Below are 25892 nucleotides of genomic sequence, written 5' to 3'. Positions count from 1 at the left end.
TGCCCAACTTACTGTCCGAAAAGGACACAAACAATTGATCTGATTTTCGTGCTTGGTGTGTCCTATCCAAATAGAAACGTAATTGTCTGTGCACATCTAAGCTGTGAAAGGTATATTCAGCTCTGTTTGAATACTTAGGGAAAAAAAACGGTAATTCCAGGGATTGTTGCAAACAAAAGTTAGAACAAACCTTTGGTATAAAGGATGGGTTTGGTCTAAGAGATACTCTATCTTTGTGAAATACCAGGTATGGTGGTTTGACACATAAGGCTTGAAGTTCTGACACTCGCCTGGCTGATGTAATAGCAACTAGAAGGGCAGTCTTCCAAGAAAGAAATTTTAAGTCACAGGTTGCTGCCGGCTCAAAGGGAGGTGCGGTTAACGCACCTAACACTACGTTAAGGTCCCACGGTGGTGCGGAATGAGATCTAGCGGGCCGCAGAAGCCAAGCTCCTTTAATAAAAGCTTTGCACAACTTGTTGCTCATTAAAGGTGGTTCTACGCTCTTGTGAAAATTGGAAATAGCCGCCAATTGAACTTTGATGGTAGACACCGAACTTCAGAACCTCTGACACCGAGGCTGTCATAGGGTCTAATCCTCAGAGTTGGGCCCAAATAGCAAACCTCTTCCATTTACTGCTATACATCTTTTTAGTAGAAGTCTTGTGGGCCGAGGACAAAATATGCATGACTTCAGGGTCGAAAGAATGGCTCCTAACTATGGTCGGAAGAGGAGTAGCCAAGCTGCTAGCTTCAATGAATGGAGGGACTGATGGAGCTGTCCTGACTGATGCGTCAAGAGGTCCAGAACTTGGTCCAGGAACCAGGGACCCTCCAATGCATACTTGTGAAGAAAAGGGAACCAGACTTGACGAGGCCAGTATGGAGCGATTAGAATCATTTTGCTTTCCAAGCGAATCGCCTTCTGAATCACCTTGGGGAGAAGAGGAACCGGTGGAAAGGCGTACAGCAGACCGGGGGGCCAAGCTTGGACCAGAGCATCCTTGGGGATCTCCCCCGCAACTGTAGTGAGAGAGAAGAACTTCTGGCATTTTGCGTTGCGGGGAGTTGCGAAAAGATCGCACTTGCTCCTACAGTACTTATTACCTTGATACGGCACTCTTGTCATAGATAGTACCCCAAAAAGGCAACCCCCCATTTCTCGGTCACCCACGTCCCGAATCTTTTTAAAGTTTTTGTCTATTCCTTCTAGCATGTCGAGGGATCAGTTGCTAGTGTCCTCTCCTGCTCAGCTGGTGAACCTGGGAATATTGAGGCAATGTTACAATTGCCTCATGTACACAGACAACCCTCTCCTCCTCCCACAAAACACAAATACATGCGAGAGATGCAACCACACGGCCAAACTGGAGGCTGAGCTCTCTCAACATAGGACTGGCAAGACCAGTCAGGAGGAGAAGGTTACCACACACACTATAGACCCAGTCTCACATATTACCATTACAACCTCAAATCATACACATAAACACACAAAGACATACTGAGGCTCTGATCAAAAATCTACCAAAACAGCACAGGCCACCAAAGCAGACACCCAAACAACCACCACCTCAGAACACAACACCTGCAACACATAGACCTCACAGTCAGAGTGTCAAACAGTCACAGCCCTTAAGGCCAAACACAATGCCAGACACACTAGTCATTGGTGACTCCATAGTCAGACACACTGACGTCCGCTCACCAGACTGAGTAAGGAGAAGGTCACAGTAAGCTGCCTGTCGGGCGCTAGAATCCGCCACATAACGCAAGCACTCAGGTCTCTCAACAGCAGGTACAAATATGATTCAGTCATTGTCCACGCTGGTGTAAACGACCTGAGACGTACCTCCTTGGACTACATGAAAAGAGACATTGAGGAGCTCTCTGATTATGTAGCCCAGACAGGTATGACCCTGACCTTGAGCAGTATCCTACCTTCACCAAGAATGATGCCACAATACAGAGATAAGATGATCAGCTTTAACAATTGGCTTAAACACTGGTGTCATTCAAAGGGGATCCAGTGTCTGTCTGCCTGGGATGACATGCTGGACAAGCCACGCTGCTTCAAGGGACGGCTTGCACCTGTCACCCTGGGATTCGGATATTGTCAAAGGCTCTTGCCACCCCATAGTGCCTTTTTAGGCAAGGCTCAAATTCTAAACCTACCACCCTAGAACACAAAAAGGAAAAAAACTAAGGGTAATGCTGCTCAATGCCAGAAGTCTAAATCTCAAAATGCACGCACTGAGGCCCTTCTCAGTATGGAGAACATCGATGTCTGTGCTGTGACAGAAACCTGGTTCAAGGCTCCTGAGAGCACCCGGCGCTATCAGGTTTTACCTCATATCATGCTCCGCCCCAAAATCTGGACAATACCAAGAAAGGAGGGGGTATCCATATTCATCAAGGACACCCACACCTCAAGACTGGTGGCAACGCACGATGCATCGGAGACCATCCAGGTGCAATTAACCATAGGCAAGACTGCTCTGCAAATTGTAGCATGTTACAGGCCACCCTCACAAACTCAGGAACCTCACATGGCCTTCCTGAAAACACTAGAGGGATAAATGTATCACCAAACACCATCATACTAGGTGACTTCAATTACCCTAATATAGACTGGGAACACTACTCAAGCCCAAACACCCTAGCCCAAAAGTTCCTGGAATTCATAAACTCAAATGCCATGGAACAACTAGTCACCATCCCCACAAGAGGAGATAACATACTTGATCTCATCATCACGAACATGGGAGCACAATGTTCAACACCGGAGGTGTACCCCTCACTGGTGAGATCAGACCACAAACTAATCTCGCTGGAGGTCCTCATCCCACCCCCACCTGAAATAAAAAAGACCACAGTAAAGAACTTCTCAAAAGCCGACTTCACACTTCTAAAGACTAGTGTGGTCTCCTTTAAGGCCCCGAGCCGCGGAAAACAGTACTCAAGCCGCTGAATCACTTACAAATGCCCTCTACCAGCACCTGCAGGACTGCATGGATAAGGCAATCCCAAGCAAAACAAAGACTCTTTGTACCAAAGGCAAGCATCCAGTCTGGTGGACCCCAGCCATAAACAAACTCTACAACAAAAGGAGGAAGCTACTACAAGATAGAGCAAAATCCTTAAAAGGTAAGACACCCTTGATCACTATAAGTAAAAAAACTAAGAGCTCTCATAAAATCATCCAAAGCAAATTTCGAGAGAAAAATAGCTAAAGACTCAAAAGACAATCATAAGGCCTTCTTTAGCTATGTTAGAAACCTGGGAGGAAACTCCCAGATATGCTCAGAGCTAGTTCAAAATGATGTGAAGATTACTGATCCTACAGACATTGCCAACATACTGGCTGACAGGTTCAGTGCAAACTTCTCTCCCCAAAAGGAAAGATATCCATCCCAGACGATGGCAGCCCCGCAACCCTCTCCACCGCCCAAGTGCGAACTGCCCTCCCCAAAGCAAAAGTCACAGCAACCATGGGACATGATGGTGTCCCGGACTGTGTGCTCCATGAACTCAATGAGGAAATAAACCCACAGCTAGGAGAGCTGTTTAATCAAAGTCTTACCTCTGGATACGCACTCCAGGAGTGGCGCACTGCAACTGTGGTACCACTTCACAAAGGCGGTGCCTCCACCGACCCTGGAAATTACCGCCCATTAGCTTGACAAGCCTTATCTGCAAAGCCATGGAGAGGATCATAATGGACCTCATAAATAAAGACATAGGAATTTGCAGACTTTGGATCCAACCCAGTTTGGCTTTGTCAAAGGCAGATCATGCCTTTTAAACTTGGTTGACTTTTTCAAACAGTCACCAAAGCCATTGATGAGGGAAAGGCAGTCCATACAGCCTACCTCGATCTGGCTAAGGCCTTGATACAATACCCCATTCGGTATCATTGAAAAACTCATCAGCTTAAATGTCAACCCATACATCACAAGATGGGTTGCAAACTGGCTGAGTGACAGAACCCACAGGGTCAGAGCTGCTGGCGCCATGTCAGACTCAAAGATTGTCACAAGTGGTGTCCCACAGGGCTCAGTCCTGGGCCCACTCTTGTTTGGCATCTACTCTACTGAAGTACAAGCAAACACAGGAGGGTTATAGCTGACAAAGTTTGCAGATGACTGCAAACTGGGCGCCATAGTAGAAAACACATCTGACACAGATATCCTTCAGAAGGGTCTCACAGAAGCGGATAACTGGTGCCAGAGCCACGGCCTAAAGTTAAATGCCAAAAATGCATAGTCATACCCTTCGGGAAAAACAAGGTTACCCCTAGCTACCAAATAGGTGGCAATCCACTGAGCACAGAAGAAGTTATCAGGGACCTGGGGACCCAGGTTGATAGTAGTCTGTCATTCGACACCCATGTAGCTAAAGTAGTTAGGAAGACCTTCTACATTGCCCACCTTATCATGAAGGGATTCTCATCTAGATCAAGGGAGGTCATAGTCTCCCTTTACTCATCACTCATCAGACCAATGATTGAGTACAATTCCCCATTCGAATGTATCTGACCCGACACTTGCAGCAGCTGGAGAGGCCACAAAGTTCCTCACCAAAAGGATAAAGGGTCTCAAAATCTGTCCTATGCTGCCCGACTGAAAGAACTCCAGCTCTATTCAGTCGCCACCGCTGCTCAGAGGTGACCTTTGCCTAACATACAAGGCCATGTCAAACCCAGATTTGATGAATATGCTTCACCTCAAAAATCTAGATCCATCAGAGCCACAAGGGCGGAGACTTAAACCTGACACGGCTATTAATAGGACGTGCTGGAGGGATAGATTCATCACCCAAAGACTCCCTATGCTGTGGAACAAAATCCCGGTACATGTGAGGCAGAGCACCTCGCTGGCCTTGTTCAAGAGAAATCTTGACCAATGGATGGGAGATCGCAGATATACCCCAGGGATTACCTCAGTGTCACTGCTCGACAGAGGCACAGAAAAATAATGGGTATAGTTCCCCATACTAAAGGGGTGGCCTAAGCCACAAAACGATGGGCTAGGCTTGTAAATGCCCTCGGGCAGATAGCCTAGTATGAACCTATGAACCTATGAACCTAACATGGAGCTCCCCATCTCGTGAAAATCTGTGTTACCACTCTGTGGTTCAAGGACCATTCGTGAGGGGAGAGAACAGTCCTGCTCAGTCTGTCGGCTATCACATTGGATCTCCCCGGAATGTGTGTTGCCACTAGAAAACATCTGGTAGCAATCGCCCAATCCCATACCTTCATGGCCTCTCTGCAAAGGGGGTAAGACCTGGTCCCTCCTTGCTTGTTCAAGTACCAGACTACCGACATGTTGTCGGACTGAATGGCAATCGTACCCTGGGGGAGGTGATCGTGCAGTGCTTGCAACGTTAACAGCACCGCCCTAATTTCCAGGATATTGATGTGGAGAAGATTCTCGTCGGAGTGCCACGTGCCTTGGACCGACCTGTCCAGATAATGTCCCCCCCCACCCTGTCTGGGAGGCGTCCGTAGTCAACGTGGCCGAGGGGATGGGGAACAAGGTCGCCTGATCCAGGTTGGAGGAAAGAAGCCACCAACGAAGATCCTGTTTGCACGTCTCTGTGATCAATATGTGGTGACTGAGGGGGAGGTCTTGATAAGACCACTGAAATGAGAGGAGCCACTGGAGTATCCTCATATGCAACCTTGCCAAGGGGACGAGAAGAATGGTGGCTGACATGGAACCTAAGAGCTGCAGGACCATTCTCGCTGGAGCGACGCCTGAGGAGTAGCCAACCTGAGACTGCAATGTTGCTATCCTTTCCATGGGAAGATAGACTCGCATCTGCCTTGAGTCTATTTCTGCACCAATAAACAGAATACGCTGTGATGGCAGCAATACGGATTTTGCCCAATTGAAGGTGATTCCTAAGGAGTTGCCTAGGGAGATAGTGGCTGCTAGAGTTTTTAAGAGTAGATGCCTGGAGGTGGCAGTTAGGAGCCAATCGTCTAGGTATGGAAACACCTGGAATCCTAGACTTCTCAGGTGAGCAGTCACCACTGCCAAACATTTGGTGAACACCCTGGGGGCTGTGGTGAGACCAAAGGGCAGTGCACGGAACTGGAAATGACTGTTTCCTAGGCTGAAGCGCAAGTGTCTCCTTGATGCCTGATCTATCAGAATGTGAAAATAGGCGTCTTTGAGATCTATGGAGCACATCCAAACACCCTTCTCCAAAAGCGGGAGAATGGTTTGCAAGGTGACCATCCGGAATTTGGACTTTTTCACTGATCGGTTTAACCTGCTGAGATCCAAAATGGGCCTCAAGTCCCCGGTCTTTTTTGGTACCAAAAAGAATCTTGAGTAAGTCCCTGATCCGGCCTGATCTGCCGGGACAGGTTGGATGACTCCATTTTGAAGCAGCTTCGAAATTTCGCTGGCTGCCAGATCCCGCTGACTGGGTGGCGGGTCAGGGATTCTTTGGGATGGTGGGGGGGGGTTGAGAGAAGGGAATGGTGTAACCTCCGATGATGATTCGGAGCACCCATTGGTCCTGAGTGATACTTTCCCAGGCATTTAGGTGCCTCGAAAAACAACCCCCCCCCCCCGACTGGCTCCGGAGCTGCACAGTCGGGCACTCCTTCAGGGATGCTGGAAGGAGGAGGAGCCACGAAAGGACTCGCGGTCTCCAGTGTTGTGGGGGCCTCTGCCGCCTCTGGGACGGTGTCTCCCTGAAAAATTTCCTCCTCCTCTGCCTCTAGAAGGGGAATCGCTGTGCTGCGACGAGTAAGCGACTTACGGAACCACATTTTCCCTCCTCTTCGAGCCTTGGGATAAGGCCTGAAGGGAGTGGAAAACCGGGCCCCTACGGCAGTTAAAGTCTTACCCTCCTGTTCGCAGCGAGTCAAAGTGTCCTTTACCTTGGGTCCAAACAGAGAGGACCCATCGAAGGCGTCGGCAAGGAAGACTTAAAGGCCTCCAAAGTGACACAGGCGTAGCCAGGCTTGTCTCCGTGAGCAATACCTGTGCCGCGCTCTACTCGCTCCTTCGGCTGCATACGAAATGAGCCTCATGGACGAGTTGGATAGCGAGGACAGGGTAGCCAACTGGGAGTTAACCGTCTGGGCTAACTGCTCAGGTAAGTTACCGAAGAGGGTATCCGAAAGCTCCTTGACCAGATCCCTCTGCAGTCTGGTGAAATGCGTCAAGTAGTTCAGAGACCTTAATGTAAAGGTTGCTGAAGTAAGGGTGCGCTTCCCGTACCAATCCATGCTCCTAGACTCCTTATTAGGAGGATGGACGGACGTTGAAGCCTCTGCCACATCTTGCTGGGTGGCAGATGCCACCACCAAGGCATCTACAGCCACACCTTTGGAAAGAAAGTCCTTATCAGGGGGTGCCAAAAGGAATTTATTGGGGCGAGCTGGCACCGGTTCAACAGAGTCCGGGTGTTCCCACGCCCTTCGAGAGATCAAATCCAGAAGCTCATCGAAGGGCGGAGACACCCAGGAGGCGGAGGGCTGAGCCCCGAAGGCCTTAAGGAACACCGACTCCTCAGCAGAAGGGGGTTTGGACTGCCAGTCGCCTCGTTGCTTAAGGCTCTCCAAGATGTCCGCAAAGGATACATCATCCGAGGACGACTTGGGGGACCCCTCCGCATCATCGAGGTCGGTATCCGAGGTGAGAGACTCATCAGGGGAGTCGACGTGCTTCCTCTTGCACTGTCTCTTCCTCGGAGGTTCCTCCAAAGACGTTTCGGAGGGATCTCCAGGAAGAAGGGAACCCCCGATGGGGGTAACCTCAGGCCCAAGGGCTCCGCTGTCGTGAGACAGGGGGATTGCAAAGGAGCCAGTCTCCGTGCCAAGGGAAGGTGGTGGTGAGATGGTAGAAGTGGCCAGAGAGGATTTGACCAAGGCACTCCTCATGGCCTTGAAGGCGGGACCGCCAGAGTCCTGGGAAGGTTCAACCCCCAAGGCCACAACAGCAGTCGGAACTTCCGCCGCCGACGCACCGAGAGGGAGGCTCAGAACCGAAAGGATCGGTCCCGAAGCGTCCCCCCCCGGGGCCGACAGAGGAGGTCCGCGTACCAAACCCCGACCTGAAGGGCGGGGTTGAAGTTAGGGTCGGAACCGACCCGACAACCTCCACCGGCTCCACCAGCACCGACTCCAGCGGTGCCGAAGCTGTTGGAGGAGGAACCGAGATAGCAGGGTGGGAAACCGGCTCCGGAGCCGACTGGGCTGGAGCCGAGACCAACTTTTGAAAGACCGGAGACTGAAAAAGCCTTTGAAGCACCCTGTCTACATCCGAATCGGACATCCTCGACGACCGAGAAGAGGCCGACCGGGTCCGAGTCGACTTCTCCGCCGGCTCCGAAAGACTGGCTCCGTATGGTTTCGAGAAGTATCGGCGCCGAGCGAGATTCCACTACCACTGCAATTTTCCTCAGAGCCGATGGGGACTTCGGCACCGAAGGGGAAGAGTCTGACCGGGCAACCTCATCGGCTCTGAAGACAGTGGAGCCGATGGAGAGGACTCGCCTCTCGATGCCCGAGCTCTCGGCTCCGAAGCCAGAGGAGTCGAGGCTGGAGACATCGAGGCAGACCGTTCCACCCTCGGCTCCGAAGTCCGTGGAGCCGACGGAGAAGCCTGCCTTGACTTTTTTGCTGCCGGATCCGACGGGCTGGTCGGAGCCGAAGATTTTTTCTTCCTCAACTGAGAAGAAGAGGAACATAGGGCTTCCTCAAAGGAAGGGGTAATAAGCCCTTTCAAAATCAACTTATTTTTCCTCTCTTGGAGCACGCGAGAGGAAAAAGCGTGGCAAACGCTACAGGATTCCTGGAGGTGTTTCGGCCCCAAACAGTATACACATAAAGAATGGTCGTCCGTAATGGACATTTTATAATTGCATTTAGAACATTTTTTAAACCCTGATGGCCTATGTTCCTTCGACATGGCTATCTACTTCAACACTGAACTTCAAAGAGAAAAACTAAAACACGTAGGCTAGGGCAAGGTCCCTCTAACTTAAACGGGATCACTTACCACCAAAAAATAATACAATTTTACCACAAAATTTTCAACTACACAGTCACACAATAAGTAGCTGTTAAACAGCTCTAAGTAAAGCGCGTGGGCTAGGGCAAGGCCCCTCTAACTTAAACGGAATCCTTGACCGCCAAAAATAATACAATTTTACCACAAATTTTTTAACTATACAGTCACACAACAATAAGTAGCTGTTAAAACAGCTTTTGGGTAAGTTTTAGTGAAAATTCTGACAGAAAATAATTCACTAAGAGGCACTTAGCTCAGCCAAGTCCGACACCACGTCTATGCTGTAGAAGCGGCAAACGAGATCTGGGGAAGCAGTAGTGGTGCATCCTGGGATATGAGGTAACTCAGCCAATAAGACACTGCGTTCTATTGTATAGCGTGCCGAGTCGGAGCCGAGGATCGGCTCCGAACCCATCTGTAGAGAATGTAGGCGAGATAGGATCACATTACATCTCTTGTTACTGTTCTCATATACGTCGTTGTTATGTAAATGTTCCAAGCACATTCTATAATACTGCTGAAAATGCATGATTACTATTTTTAGTTCCTTTGTCAGATGGTTTATAATCAAATCCCTTCTTTCTTGTAATTCCTTCAAAGCTTTCCACTCTTTTAATGTCAAATTGTAAAAAATATTATTCTTATTATACAACTTATCACACATTTCATTCATGGCAAATTTTAACATTGAATTAAAATGAATAATTTTTTCATTAGAATAGGGAGGAATAAAACTGCTTTTACTAGGCACAACAGAAGTATCAATAAAACAATAAGCATTGTTCTGCATATGTTCTGTGGACTCGTTTAAATCCGAAAAACAAGAATGAAAACTTTCTTCCATAGAAGCATCAGTACAGGGGAAATTATCACAATTAGCATAAAAAAACTTTTAATGTAATTTATGGACAAAACGGAAGACTTCCTGACTTAAAATATGCTTCCTTGGTAACACTGTAGGGACATATTTCGGTCCCAAATTCAAAACAGCAAATTGTTCATCTGACAAATTACAGCCAGAAAAGATTCACAACCATATTACATTTTACACTAACAAAGTCAGCCACCTGCCTCTTTTGTTGTTAAATTGCTGTGGTGCTGCTGTTGTCCAAAACCATTTCCATTGGTATAGAAGCCAGTATGGCTTCTTTTCCAATTAAACTGTTCTCTACCATTATCCCCTGTCTTCTGAAACCGGCACTCATGTTCCTCAGGCTGTTTAGCTGCTGGCAAAGCCAGATACTCATACTCGTCATTTTCTAGGCCACCACTTTGATCTATTCCTTCCAAGGAAGCAAAGGAAACTGAAAGATGTTTTTTGAAACCTCCCCTATTATGTCGTCCTTTCCCACACTGCTGATTGGTTGAAGACACAAAGGCCCACCTATTCTGATAATCCCTTATGTCCCTTAACAGCTTTGTTTTTTTTTTATTTTCCACCAAGTCTTTTTCTAGCGAATTCAACTTCACCTTAACATTCTCCATTAAAGTATTCCTGTTGGTGGAATTCAGAGAACTGGATATCTCTACAGATAAGGACTGCAATTCTTGCCTGAGTTTTTGTTGTTTAAGTTGATCATGCTCAAGCAAAACAGAATGCCAGTCCATAACACTTCTATGGGCTGCTGCAACCCAACACTCTTGAAATATTTTATCAGAGTCACACTGTAAATCAAAAGGCTCACTAGGGCTTTTTAGAAGCCGAAGACCTCTAGGTGTATCATTCAACTCTATATGTCTTCTTAAGCCCAAAATATTAAAGTGTACCTTTGTTTCTTTTTGTAGCAGCATTTCAAATTTTTCACACAGTTCTCTTATACCCAAGGAGACGGAGTTAAAAACCTGTCCCACTGCTGAAAAGGGATTATTTAGACATTTCTGCTGCTCCTCAACACACCAAACAGCTGGGCAAAATTAGAAGAGCCATGGCCCTTTTCACCAGTAGAAGTCTGTGTAGCCTGAGTATATTACTCCATAGTTCTCTGTGCCCCAGGTAAATGGGTCTGGCATTACCTCTTGGATTCTTATTTTGTTTAGAAGAATGACAACCTCTCAAATCACCTTCCTCTTTTGTTTGGATGGTACAGCTAGTAGGGGAAGAGGTGGCAATAATGGAGCTTGCAAGAATGGATTTTAGGGTCCACCCTAGGACAGCAGCCTTTGAAAGAACCTCCACATTTTTGAAAATTCCTACTGTTGCTTTGTTGGAACTAAGTCTGTTGGAATTTACTGAATAGAATGTTCTTAATTCTGATTTGATTTCTTGTGAAGGAACTTTGAGGGGCTCAGGATTTTGCACAAACAGCAATGAGAATCTTATCACCCCTGTTCATTTTGTTGTAACCCTTACTTTTCTTCTACACAAGGTCGATCCATCACAGGGTTCTTTGCAAAGGCAACCCTGAAGAATTTCTTGAAAACCTGCGAGCCTGAGCTAGGGTTATTACCTAATAGCAATAGCTGACCTAGCTGTTCCTGTTGCCCTGTCTGTGGAATTACGGAGTAGTTATATAGAGAATGTAGCTATGGTACTCACTGCAGCCACTTATGATTCAACCTGCTTAGGTGCATCTCCAAGTAGTAAAGGTTTTAAGTATCTGGAAAGCTAAAACTCTGAAGTCTTACAATATGTGTCAAGTAATTGATTGTTCTTAATGAAAATGTACTGGTTATATCCACTTTCCAAGGGACTACATAGTCTGAGACTCTATTAAAGGGACAAATCACCTGTCCATTTTCTAAGACTTAACAAGAAATACAATCTGCAAGAGGTCCTTTGCTCTAGTGCTGTCTGCCCTTATGGGTTTGAAAGATGCTGTCAGGCTTTCCGGGGATTAGCTCCATTAAATCAGGTTGCCTCCACACTCTTAGATAAACCAAATCTACCACGGGAAGAATCAGCAAAGCTGTTGGTGGGGTGGACCATAAGGCCTCCTGAAGGATCTTTTCCACAGGGTAACTGGGGTCGACTGCCATGGTCCTCTATACCACATAATTTCTAGGATTTCCCCAAACTTGGGATCTTCTGGAGAGACTGAGGAGAAGCTTCCACTTCATCAAGATCTCTGCTTGGGATAGGGGTCACAAACTGTTATTCAAAATATTTTCTTTTACACGTCTTCTTTTATGGCATAGTTGGAAGGGACTCATACAAGTGACTGCACCTCTGGTGGATTTGTAGTACCTGGTCCTGCTGGGAAAAAAAGACAACCATCTCAAAACACTGAACTGGCAGCTATGAGTAGGTGGGGCCACTATAGCCGGTGGCTGGTCTAGGATTAGAAACCTTGAGAGTTTTCTTGGATCCAACTCTCCTGTTAATGCAATCAGCAATGAAAATATTGACAATGAGGGAGTGAGCACTATAGCTCAAGCTGAAGTTGAGGTCAATAACGAGGAGATGGTTCCAACAGCAACTGCTCCAGAGTTGAGACCACCATCAACAGACAGGCCTTCAGAACCAAGAGGTTGAGCACCAACTATGTTGATCTCAAGAATGGTCCCAAAGGTGTTGGTGCCAAGTTTAGCATTGGTCCTCTCAGGCCAAGTAACTGTCAACACCAACATGCCGGGTACCTAAATCACCATCACCAAGGGACGCAGTGCCGAGGAGAAGGTCACTGCAGGTGCAGAAGGAAACTGCATTTGATCCATGAACATTCCAAATATTTCAAGTGCTGAACCAGGGCCTGGGGAAACAGCCAAAGAAGAGGGCCACAGATCATCTTTAGCCACTCTGAAACAGAAGCAGCTAAGATTACACCAAGCACTAAATGGGCCTTGAGAAAGACCGGCATCATTTTTTTTTCCAGTAAAAAGGTGCAGCATGACTGTGTATAGAACTGGAGGGCATCATGGATAGTGCACATTCTGGCCCAGAATATAAATACCTTGGCACGGCCTGCACTATGGATAAGCTTTCTAGTCTTCTCCTCACAGCTCAGTATGAACACTCACAGCTTACCAGGTCAAAGAAGTCCTAAAGGCAGAGTTACTGGATGAGGTGAAGTGGCCTGAGAAGCTGTTATACATACCCCACTTCCCAATGGCCTGGATCTGCTGTGCAAACAGAAGACAGACATACTTTATCATTTTAGCAGGAGAAGGGTGTTCAGAAAAACCATTCTTTTCAAGTCCTCTTCTCTTTTTTATTTTTTCTATCGTCCATACTGGTTTCACCTTTTAGAAGGTCCTTCAAAATAAGATTATTTCTTTTATCAAGAAAAGTCCTGGTACCAAAGGCTGACAAATAGTGCAGTCAACAATTTTTATGGTCACATGTTTTGCATTTTGAAAAGCCAGAGGCCTTCTTCTTATGGATTATAAACAGTCACACAAAAAAAAATGCAAACAACGGACAGAAATCACCAGGTGTAACAGAATGATGGCTAAATCAACACCAATCACATGTTCCATTAATAACAATATTAACAGAAAAACACTACAAGTGATCACTCCACTAACTAGAAGTATATCTGACTAGCACATTGGTGGTCAGAAGTTACAGACCATACCCTAAACTACAAAAAATTAGTACACAACAATAAATTTGTCAATAGGTTCAGTAGGGGTATTAGAAGGAAATAAGAAGTTATGTACCTACCATAACGTTCCATGTTAGTTGTCTTCTCTCGCCTTCTTTCTTGCTTGATGGGTTCGGAGCCGATCCCTCGGCTCCGACTCGGCACTTGCTTTAGCTCGAGAACTCCTTTTACCAGCTCGAGGCAGCCCCATATCCCATGATGCAAGGCAGGAAGTACCCAGATCTCGTTTGTTGACAAAAGGGCAATAACACCAAGCATAAACAAAACTTCCCAAAGGAAGAAGAAACTTACAGATGGAAAAAGGACCAGGTCTGAATGGTCTTAGCATAATAGTTTCTTATACAAGGTCTGTCCAGGCCAGGGGGAAGGAGGGAGGGTCATAAGAAAGAAGGCGAGAAGACAACTAACATGGAACGTTATGGTAGGTACATAACTTCTTAATGTTAAGTTGTCAATCTCGCCTTCATTCTTGCTTGATGGGACCGGCCCCTAGCACCTCTATCCTGGGTGGCTCAATGGAACAAACTCTTGAGGACTGTAGAGCCAAAACTGGCTCTGTCCCTGGAGGCCAAGTCCAATTTGTAATGGGAAACAAAAGTGTGAGGAGTGGCCCAAGTGGCCGCTGCACAAATAGTATCCAAAGGCAGTCTAGCTTGAAAAGCTGTAGAAGTAGCTAAACTCCTAGTTGAATGTGCTTTAGGTTTTGAGCATAGCTGTTTTCCCCTGATCGTATAAATTTCAGTGATGACCGAAGAAAGCCATCTGGACAAAGTCACTTTAGAAACAGGAAGGCCTTTTTTATTATCCATAGGAAACAAAAAGTTCATCAGATTTCCTAAATTTTTTTGTTCTGTCCAAATAATATCTGAGCTGACGGTGGACGTCAAGATAATGTAGCTTTTGTTCAGCTCTATCTGAATAGTTAGGAAAGAATACGGGGAGATCAATGGATTGATTCAGATTGTTTTTTGAAGCGACCTTAGGTAAAAAGGATGGATTAGTTCTCAAAGATACTCTGTCTTTGTGAAAAATCAAATAGGGGGGTCGAACTGAAAGAGCATGAAGTTCCGACACCCTCCTGGCAGATGTAATAGCCACTAGGAATAAAGTTTTCCAAGAAAGATATTTCAAGGAACAAGAAACAGCTGGCTCGAAGCACGGAAGAATCAATGATGTCAGCACCAAATTTAGATCCCACTGAGGAGGAGGATTCCTGATTGGAGGTTTTAGTAGGAAAATTCCTTTCAAGAAGGCCCTGCAGAGTCTATGGGACATAATATTATGATCTGCTATCCCGACATGAAAATTAGAAATAGCAGCCAACTGAACTCTGACTGTTGAAGAAGAGGAGCCTGCATTAAAAATCTCTGCTAAGAAGTCCAGAACTGCCTGAACAGGGGCAGTGAAAGGATCAATATTTTGGGCCTTAGCCCAATAAGAGAAACGTTTCCATTTGCTTGTGTAAATCCTCCTGGTAGAGGATTTTAGTGAAGCTACTATGATATCTCTAACTGGGTTAGAGATCAAAGGAAGCCTGGCTAAGGAAGGAAGTGGAGCAACCATGCTGTGAGGTTGAGAGAAGGAATTGACCTGTGCAGCTGACCGGATTGGTGAATCAGTAGATCTGGCACTGGGTCCAGATGCCACGGCTGCGCCAACAGGTGACGATGGAGGAACGGGAACCAAACTTGTCGAGGCCAGTAAGGGGCAATGAGAATCAATTTGGCTCTCAAAACGGTAGCTTTCTGGATCACCTGAGGGATCAGAGGAAATGGAGGGAAGGCATAAAGAAGTCCCTGGGGCCAATCCTGGGTCAGAGCGTCTCTGGGGGGATGGCCTGATAGAGGGAAGAGGCTGAAGAAGTCTGGACATTTGCTGTTTTGGGGCGTAGCAAAAAGATCGCAAAATGGACCCCATTCCAGAAAAATCTCTTCCGCTATAGATTGCTTGAGAGACCACTCGTGAGGCATGAGGATAGCTCTGCTCAATCTGTCCGCTATAATGTTGGTTTTCCCAGGGATATGCGTTGCTACCAGAAAGCGATGAGAGGAGATCGCCCATTGCCAAAGTCTGAGCGCTCGACACAAGGGGTAGGACTTGGTTCCGCCCTGTTTGTTGATATACCAAACTACAGACATGTTGTCTGTGTGGACTGCAATTGTCCCTACGGGAAGAAAGTCGTTGAGGGCTTGCAACGTTAAAAGCACTGCTCTCATCTCCAGGACATTTATGTGCAGATGGTACTCGAACGGTTGCCACGTCCCATGAACCATCCTGCCCTGATAATGACCCCCCCACCCGATCAGGGAGGCATCCGTGGTGACAGTGGCTATCGGGGACGGGGGTACAAAGCACCTGCCTTGGCGAACCTGAGATGATGTGATCCACCAAGCAAGATGTTGTTTGCATGTCTGTGTCACCAGAATCTGGTGACGCATTGGGAGTTGCTGGTATGACCACTGTGTGAACAGCATCCACTGAAGGAGGCGCATGTAGAATCGAGCCAGGGGAAGAAGAGTAATGGCCGCAGCCATGAGACCTAATACCTTTAGAACCATTCTGGCCTGTACTTTCTTGCTGGCCAGAATGATCCTGACATGAGTCTGAATGTCTGAAACTCTTTGTTCTGTAAGGGTAGCTGACATCCGAACAGTGTCTAAATTTGCCTATGAAGGTAATAGACTGGCAGGGCGATAAGGATGACTTTTCAAGTTGATTGAGATGCCTAAATGAGAACAAAGGTCTATTGTGTAATCCCTGGCTTGTATAAGCTGATGCCTGGTGGTGGCTGACAGGAGCCAGTCGTCGAGATACGGAAACACCTGGAATCCTTGACGTCTCAGGTGAGCCGTGACCACTGCCATGCATTTGGTGAACACTCTGGGGCTGTAGTGAGACCAAAGGGCAGGGCTCTGAACTGGAAATGACTGGACCCCAGCCGAAAGCGGAGAAATCTCCTGGAGCGTCTGTGAATTTTGATGTGATAGTACGCATCCTGAAGATCTATTGAGCACATCCAGTTGTCCTTCTGTAAGAAGGGCAGAATTGACTGAAGAGTGACCATTCGAATCTTGTCTTCCTGACAGACTTGTTGAGTCTGCTGAGATCCAATATTGGTCTCCAGTCTCCCGCCTTTTGGGGACCAAAAGAACCTTGAGTAGATTCCGGCTCTGAATGGTCTATTGTAACTGGCTGAATGGCTCTTTTTTGCAGTAGTTTTGCGATTTCTGACTCTGCAATGTCCCTTAGACCGGGTGGTACATCTGGAAGGGAACTTGAGGGGAAGGGACTTTCCTCGAAAGGAATTATGTAACCCTTGGATATGATCGACTGTACCCATCTGTCTTGAGTGAGGGAATGCCAGGCTTCTGGGTACAGTGATAATCTTCCCGACTGCCTCCAAGGAGGGACAGCCGGGCAACACCTCAGGGATGCTGAAAAGGCTTCTCAGGAAGAGACTCCTGTTGCCCTGGTTCTTGGACCCCTCTGCCTCTAGAGCGTCTGTTGTTGTTACCCCTCTGCCTCTAGGGTAAACTGACCACGTGAATCCGGGCGTGACTCCTTGGGAGTTACGGAACCACATTTTCCCACCCTTCTGTCCTTTGGGATAAGGCCTAGAAGGGGTGGAAAACGGACTCCAACAGCAGAAAGAGTCTTGCCGTCCTGCTCACACCTGGTCAAGGTTTCCTTCACCTGAGGGCCAAACAAAGCTGACCCATCAAAGGGAGAATTTGTGAAGGACGCCTTAAAGGGATCCGCAAAATCACATAGCCGCATCCAGGCTTGGCGCCTAAGAGCCACACCTATGCCTGCGGCTCTACTCTCCATCAGCAGCATAAGATATTAGCCGCATGGAGGAGTTAGCAATGGAATTGAGGGTTCCTAGCTGCGAAGCAATCTTTTCTTGGGCCCCTGCAGCTGTAGGATCCTGAACTACTTCTCCCAGCTCCTTCAGGATATCTCTGGAGTCTGGTGAAGTGACAAAGATAATTCAGCGAACGATAGCAAAGGTCGCTGAGGAAAACATCCGCTTGCATACCTATCCATGGTCCTAGAGTCCTTATTAGGAGGATGGACGGGCACAGAAGGATCTGCAAGTTCCTTTTTGGTGGCCGCAGCCACCACCATGGCATCAGCGGGGACACCCTTGGTAAGGAATTGTTTGTCACTAGGGGCAGTTATAAATTTAGAAGGCCTCCTAGGGACTGGCTCTACAGAGTCAGGAGCTGTCCACGCCTTTCGAGCAATAACCTGCATAAGGGGTCGAAGGCGGAGACACCCAGGAGGTGGAGGGCCGAGATCCAAACGCCTCTAGGTATACTGACTCATCCTCAGAGGGATTGTTGGTGGGCCAGTTTCCCCTCTGTTTCAGAAGTTCTAGGATGTCTGAGAAGGAGACATCCTCAGAGGGGGATCTAGGGGATCCCTCTGACTCATCAAAGTCAGTATCCGAAATGACAGACTCGGGGGAGTCTACATGCTTCCTCTTACAAGTCCTCTTCCTAGGAGGATCTCCAAACATCAGGAGAATCCTCGGGGGAAATTCCCAATGGGGAAACCTGAGGCGGAGGATCTCTGGGTCCTGTAGCAAGAGAAGTGGCAGAGATGTCAACAGGTACAATAGAGGGAGGAGCTACGGGAAGAGACTGCTGACTGATACTAGTGGCCAGAACACTCTTCATCGCCTCGAATGCTCCCTCCCAGGCAGGTCCGAGAGGCCCCGCCCAAGAGCTAGGAACTCCAGGGCCACCGAAGGGAAGTCTCCGAGGCAGATGTCGGAGCCGAGCTCACCAAGGCCGAGGCTCCAAGGGGAAGAGCGGGTTCGGACAAGGGTCCGATGCCACTCACCCCCTCGGAGGAGACCATGGAAGCCCGACCACCGGATCCCTCTAAGGAAGAGGAGATAAGAGTAGGGGCTGAACGAACAGAAGGGGGTATCCGCCCTCCAGCCGTAGCAGTAACCAAGCCCGAAGACTCCAACTCCAAGCTCTGGGGTAGAGTTGAAGGAGGAACTGTAACGGGTGTGGACCAACAGTCGCCTGCTGAGACGGACTGTGTAGCATTTGGGCCAGTACCTGTGACTTGAGCAATCTACTGACCACTCTAGGTCATGATCTGACAACCTGGATGACCTTGAAGATCGGCTCCGATGGCTCCGCCCGATAGAAGAGGCGAGGCCGAGCCGAAGTATCGGCTCCAAGGAAGGAGACCTCGATCTCTTCCTGGAATGGACCATCGGAGCCGATATTACTGATCCTGTCGGCACCGATTTCGGAGCCGACAGAACGTTCGATGTATCGGCTCCAGCCGGAGCCGATACAGCCAAAAGTAACGGTGTCGGAGCCGATCGAGCCGACACCGATGCCTGTGCCACATGGGTGTCGGAGCCGATCGGAGCCGACACCGATGCCCGTGCACGGGTGTCGGAGCCGGTTGGAACCGACACCACAGTGGTCAGCAGATTCGGCACCGAGCAGCCATCGGCCGAAGCTTAGTGGATCAGAATCGGCTCCAGCCGAGCCGATCTCGACTCTATACAGTCGGAGCCGAGGCCACAGGCTTAGAAACAGAAGCCTGGGTCTTGGCAGGTTTAGTTGACTTTGAGGGCCGACTTAGCCGGAGAGCCCTCCGCTTAAGAAGACCCCTGAGAATCAACTTATTCTCTCCTGCAGGACTCTCTGGCTGAAGGAGTGCCCAATAGCACAGGAGTCCAGCAGGTGAAGAGGGCCCAAACAGTACAGGCAAGAAGTGTGACCGCCTGTCAGAGACATCTTCTGACAGCACGAGTCACACTTCTTAAAACCTGAAACCCTCTCTTTAGACATGGTGCCTTAACACAACACACACACACCAGTCCAATTAAATTAAACTAATACCAAAAGGTATTTAGTAAAAAACACCAACACACACACCCTAACAGGGGGGGGATGGGATAGGGAATTAACTGACTAAAAAAATTCAAAAGAGACAGGGAATTCTGTCAGAAAAAGTTAAATTTAAAGTTAAACTATGAAAACAAATTAGTTTTTAACTAAAAGGGGCTTAAATGTCACAAATGTGAATTACTTACCAGGAGCTGGTAAAGAGAAGACCTCCCAAGCGAAGCGGCAAACGAGATCTAGGTACTTCCTGCCTTGCATCATGGGATATGGGGCTGCCTCGAGCTGGTAAAAGGAGTTCTCGAGCTAAAGCAAGTGCCGAGTCGGAGCCGAGGGATCGGCTCCGAACCCATCAAGCAAGAATGAAGGCGAGATTGACAACTTAACATGGAACTGTTTAAAAAAAGAAAAATGGTCTTAGCAGAAATGGGGAGGAGAGTTCGGTAGTAAACCATATAAGAAAAAGGTGTAAAGATTCACTGAATATACACAGAAATATTAATGAAAATTTTATATGAAGAAAATGAATGACTTGGATGTTAAAAAGTGACAAAAATATGCTTTAAATTCTCTGGTCACTACAGCTATTTATTTATTTATACTTTATGGGGTAGTGCACCGATCTCAATGGACCATTTGCAGGCACAGCCTGGATGAAAAGGATAACATAAGAAATGGATACAAGGATATGCAAAAAAAAAAAAAAAGAAATGGATACTAAGATATGCTAAAGAAAGACAAAAAAAATATATAGAGATATATATATATAAAATACAGCATTCAGTTCACAATGTCATAAAATGGATGGAAAATAGAATTATGCTTAAAGCTTTATGGATACCATGTAGCCATAATGACTGAGACAGCTTATGCTACAGAGATAGCAGCATATCATTATATGGAGAGATGGAGAGGTATGAAGACATTAGAAGAGTTAAGTGAGAATAACTGCAAGAAAGGATACCATGGGGAGAAGACAGAGAAAAGGTGTGAGAAGCATGCAGAGGAAATAGGAGTAGAAAGGAGAAAAAGTGTAAGAGAGATGCAAAGAGAAGAGGAAAGTAGGATAAATGAGAGGCAGTAAGTAAAGGCTATCAAGGATCCATGTTGAAATGCTGAAGTGGCAACAAGATCTGAAGGCAACAGAAGCACTATAGGAATTGGAGAGGAGCTCAAGCTTGCCAAAGATCCAAAAGCTGCCAAGGAAGGATGTCTGCAGTGACCAGTCCACACTTATTATAATATATGGAGTGGACTAACACAGATTAGAGATAATTCTCCAATACCCGTTTGCCTCATTTATTTTGTATGCTGGTACCACTGTACTCCACTCCTCATGAGTTTTACTCCCGTTTTTTACAGAGGCACGGCACTATGTTAAGCTGTGAATACATGCAGAATTGTAAATAACATTATTTAGGGCAGCCTCACTATATAACAATATTATGACTGATGCTATAAACGAGTTATTGTTTTTTATTTGCAAAATTAATTTTATCTACAGCTAATTGTATTAGTAGTAGAGTTTCCCCTCTACCATGAATACAAAACTCATGTAGACTATTCAAATAAGTGAATGCCATGAATTGTGTAAATGACAACATTTATACAGGCTTCTTAAAAGGACAGGACATGGAAGAGTCATGCATACATAAACATTAAGCACATTTTGTCTAACAATGAAGGGAATTTATCTGCATTGTATTCTTTCTTAAGACTACAAGATAAAATGTATAAAATCACAGCACACTAGACTCAGTCTAGTTTCAATTGGTTTGTCAATTTTACTCATTCTGTGCTCTTCCTTATAATTATATTTACATCAAATGAAAACCAATCAGAAAAACTAAGTCTAATCAGCTGGGGCTGAAACATCAAGATGGCTATGATTTTTTTTCAAGAGTGTTGTTGGAAAATCCATTTAAATAGCTGACCTTATCAACAGCTTTGCTCTTCTGGTGATTTCTGACATGTAATTGTGGTTGAACCACGAAAAGGCATTTTCTCATGTCCATCAGAAATTGCAAAGGTTTCCAACTTCTCTTCTTTTAGTCTGAGATCTGCTACAACATCATATAACACATCAAAAAGCACCTCTTCCTCAACCTTTAAATAGATGATTTCCACAATAACAGCTTTGTTCTTCTGGTGCAAATTTCTTACATGTTTCTTCAATAAAAAATTCTCATTTTCATGTTTCCAGCAACCATCAATGTAGACAAATATCTCTCCATTAAGAATGAATGATGGTAGTTGAGAAGATCTGTTGACTGGCAAATAAAAATGACAAAATTGTTCAGTCTGACGGGGTACACTCTTCCTTGGCTGAAACCTGGATGCAACAGCCAGACTAGGACAACAGGGCTCAAGACAAATGCATATTCTTTGGTAAAGCTGTTTTGCTCTATCCATAAAAATGAACACATAATGGCCAACTCTGTGGAAAAGTTGTCTCAATGTATCCATACTAATATAACACAAAAAAGAAGTACATTAAGTCTGTAATTATTTTCAAAAAACACAACACAAATACATTGAAAAAATAGAAGAGCTGCACATTAACATTTTCAATTCAATTTCACTTACACATTTCAGCAAGTATAACTGACATATAAATATTGAGCCTAAAGATAAAGCATTTTTCACAAAGCTTTAAAGTAAAGAATCACATGCAAAAGTTGGATTAAATAAGCACATTTTCACCACATTTGTAGAATTATTAGTGATTCACTTTGCAAATACTCAGTACTTATCATGTTTTCTTTCTGTTCAGATTATATCATTAAATAGAACTTCCTCATGTCATTTCCCTACTCTGAGGACAGAAGCCATGTACTATTACACTTCATAACGATCCAGGAATAACACTACCACCACATTGTCTATTCCTCTATATTAAGTATATCATAACTTTGTTTAGGTTGCAAATGTTACTTTTACACCTGTCATTTGTGAAGACGATCGGATGGTCACAGATTTTCAGTGGTGCTAACCACTCAGGAAAGAAAAAAAGCACATCTCTCATAATGTCATTCCAGCAAGATACAGACTTAAAATACATGAAATACGTTAGTTGAGGATTTCATGTAATTAAGTTAAATTTATTGAAATGATTTCTCAAATATCTGCTCAGAACGTATCTACCAGGTATCAGATGTTGAAACCAAATCTTGATAGTCAGACTAAAAGTCACAGAAAATTAGAAGTTATGTACTCACCATAACGTTCCATCTGAGTAGGTGTATTCATTTGTCTGCAACCTGTGGGGTTATGGATCCGATATCGGATCCGAACCGGCATGGTTTACCAGCTATGGATCCAAGCTCTCAGCTCCTCCCCTCACCCATAATGCCCTGCTCTACCCTCATGACCTCAGATCGAGTTTGCCAACAGCAAAACACCCTGAAAAGGGTAACACATAATATGCAGGAAACTGAAAGGCCAGGGGGATAGGAGAGCGGGATGGTTGCAGACAAATGAATACACCTACTCAGATGGAACGTTATGGTGAGTACATAACTTCTAAATCTGAAGTAGGAGATTCATTTGTCTGCAACCTGTGGGACAGAGTCCCCAGCTACCTGAATCTTGGGCGGCCATCATGGAAGGATATTCGAGCACCGCGGAGCCAAATGATGCTCTACCCCTAGATGCAAGATCCAACTTATAGTGGGATATAAAAGTATGAGATGAAGCCCACGTGGCTGCTGCACAAATATCATCTAGAGGAATCCTAGCCTTGAAGGCTGCCGAGGTAGATACTGACCGGGTTGAATGGGCATGTACACCCTCCGCGGGCCTTCCTGAAGCTTGATAAGCCAATAAGATGCACTGTGAAATCCAGCGAGACAGAGAAACTTTAGAAATTGGCTTGCCCAAATTAAATTTAGCAAAGGAAATAAACAACTGGTCGGATTGCCTATGACCAGCCGTTCTGTTTAGATAAAATCTAAGTTGCCTGTGAACATCTAAGGAGTGAAGCTTGTATTCACCTTTGTTTTCATATTTAGGAAAGAAAACAGGGAGGTTAATGGACTGATTAATGTTTGCTTCAGAAGCTACTTTAGGAAGAAAGGACGGGTTGGTCCTGAGGTAAACACGGTCCGGATGAAATACCAAGTAAGGAGGGTTAGCTGATAGTGCTTGAAGCTCTGAAACTCTCTTGGCCGATGTAATGGCTACTAAAAAGGCTGTCTTGAAAGACAAGAATTTGAGATCCACCGTAGCCGCTGGTTCGAAGGGGGGGGCGGTCAAGGCCTGAAGAACCAAGGAGAGGTCCCAAGGAGGAACCGCTTCTTTTACAGGGGGCCTGAGAAGAAAAGTACCTTTAAGGAAAATTTTACACAATTTGGCTGACATAAGTGGATTAGAGTCATGGCCAACGTGATAATGAGAAATTGCCGCCAGTTGTACTTTGACTGTGGAACTGCTGGCACCATCGTTAAAAAGAGTGGTTAGAAAGTCAAGCACTAAAGGGAGAGGAACCGTGAAGGGATTCAGGCCTTGCCGCTCCGCCCACAAAGAAAACCGTTTCCACTTGCTGCGGTAGACTTTCCTAGTGGACGGTTTGTGAGCTGCCACCAGTATTGCCTTAACAGGTGACGAAATACCGGGAGTCCTTATCAAGAGTGGAACTGGAGCAGCCAAGCGGTCAGCTTCAGGTTGTCCAGGTTCGGAGGAGGTATGCAGGATGGGTGGGATATCAGATCCGGAATGGGATCTAGAATCCAAGGAGGATTCACCGAGTGAGACCTTAGAAAGGGGAACCAGATCTGTCGAGGCCAAAACGGAGCAATGAGAATCATTCTGCAACCCACCCGAGAGGCTTTCTGAAGAACTTGGAGCATCAGAGGCAAGGGTGGATAAGCGAAGAAGACCGGGTGGCCAAGCATGCACCAGAGCGCCTCTTGGAGAACCTCCTGAGGGGTATCAGAGCGAAAAACTGTCGCACTTGGTGTTTGAGGGAGAGGCAAAAGATCGCATGAAGGAGTTCCCCACTGCGAATATGCGTTCCGCTACTTGAAAATTGAGAGACCACTGTAAGGGGTCAGAATGGTGCGACTGAGCTTGTCCGCCAGGATGTTGGACCGACCGAATGTGCATTGCTATTAGAAAGCGGTTGGTGGAGATTGCCCATTCCCAAACTCTCATGGCTTCTCGACAAAGGGTAAGACCTTGTTCCCCTTGCTTGTTGATATACCAGACAACAGACATGTTGTCCGATTGAATCGCAATTGTTCCCAAGGGAAGAAAGTCCTGAAGTGCTAGCAACGCTAGGAGCACTGCTCTCATCTCTAGAACGTTGATATGCAGTAAGGTCTCTGTATCGCTCCACGTGCCTTGGACGGTCCGCCCAAAAATGCCCCCGAGGCGGAGGCGTCCGTGGTCACCGTGGCGAGAGGGGAGAAGCACAAAATGGGCGGCCTCCGTGGAGATCTGGGGAGTGAAGCCACCACAGGAGGGACCGCTTGCAAGCCTTGCTGATCGCAATGGGATGATGCATAGGAGAGCAAGGTAAGACCATTGTACTAAGAGAGTCCACTGGAGGATGCGCATATTGAGCCTGGCAAGAGGAAGAAGTGCTATAGCAGACGCTATGGACCCTAGAGCCCTCAGGACCAACTCCGCCGGAACAGAACTTGAGTGGAGAATGGCCCGCACCTGGAGCTGCAGATTTTGAACTCTGTCCGCAGTGAGGAAGGCTCAAACTCCTTGTGTCTAACCTGGCCCCTATAAAATCTAAGAGCTGTGTGGGCGCCAGGTTGGATTTCTTTGTATTTATTGTAATGCCCAGAAAGGAAGCAAGATGGAGAAAGGAGTCTCGCCAATAATAGTAGATGCCTTGTTGGGGCGGTAAGAAGCCAGTCGTCCAGGTATGGAAAGACCTGCACCCCTGAAGCCTCAGGTGGGCCGCTACCACTGCTAATACTTTGGTGAACACCCTGGGGCTGTGGTGAGACCAAAGGGAAGGACCCGAACTGGTAGTGACTGGCTCCCAGCCGGAAGCGGAGGAACCTCCTGGAGCGCCTGTCCATCAGGATGTGGTAGTACGCATCTTTGAGGTCTATAGAGCACATCCAGTGATTTTCTCCCAGAAGGGGAGAATAGATTGCAGAGTGACCATTCGAATTTTTCCTTGGGGACTGCCAGATTCAATAGAGAAAGGTCTAGAATTGGTCTTAGTTCCCCGTCTTTTTGGCACTAAAAAGAACCTGGAGTAGAACCCTGATCCGATCTGGGGGGACGGGCTGGATGGCTCTTTTCTTTAGCAGATGGCCAATTTCTGCCAAAGCGGCCTCCCGCTGACCGGGTGGAACGTCTGGGAGGACTTCAACTTTGGTAAGTGAAGAAAGGGATGCGTATCCTCTGGATATGATTTGGAGAACCCAGCGGTCTGATGTTATGGACTCCCATGCCGCTAGGTGCCCGAACGT

The 25892-nt window shown here is 46.5% G+C and overlaps 1 long non-coding RNA gene across 1 annotated transcript in view; it reads right to left on the bottom strand.

Moving 5' to 3' along the window:
* Positions 1 to 21257: 21257 nt before the first annotated feature.
* LOC122800203 overlaps positions 21258 to 25892 on the bottom strand; it is a 171538-nt gene continuing 166903 nt past the window's right edge. The window contains exon 3 of the long non-coding RNA XR_006364555.1: positions 21258 to 21925. This is a non-coding gene — a long non-coding RNA (uncharacterized LOC122800203). The remainder of the gene's footprint in view (positions 21926 to 25892) is intronic.

The sequence above is a fragment of the Protopterus annectens genome, chromosome 4.part0 (assembly GCF_019279795.1).
Source record: "Protopterus annectens isolate FY-2018-M chromosome 4.part0, PAN1.0, whole genome shotgun sequence".
NCBI lineage: Eukaryota > Metazoa > Chordata > Ceratodontiformes > Protopteridae > Protopterus > Protopterus annectens.
Note: the sequence above shows the minus strand (reverse complement) of the source record. Positions and strands in the feature narration are given on the sequence as shown.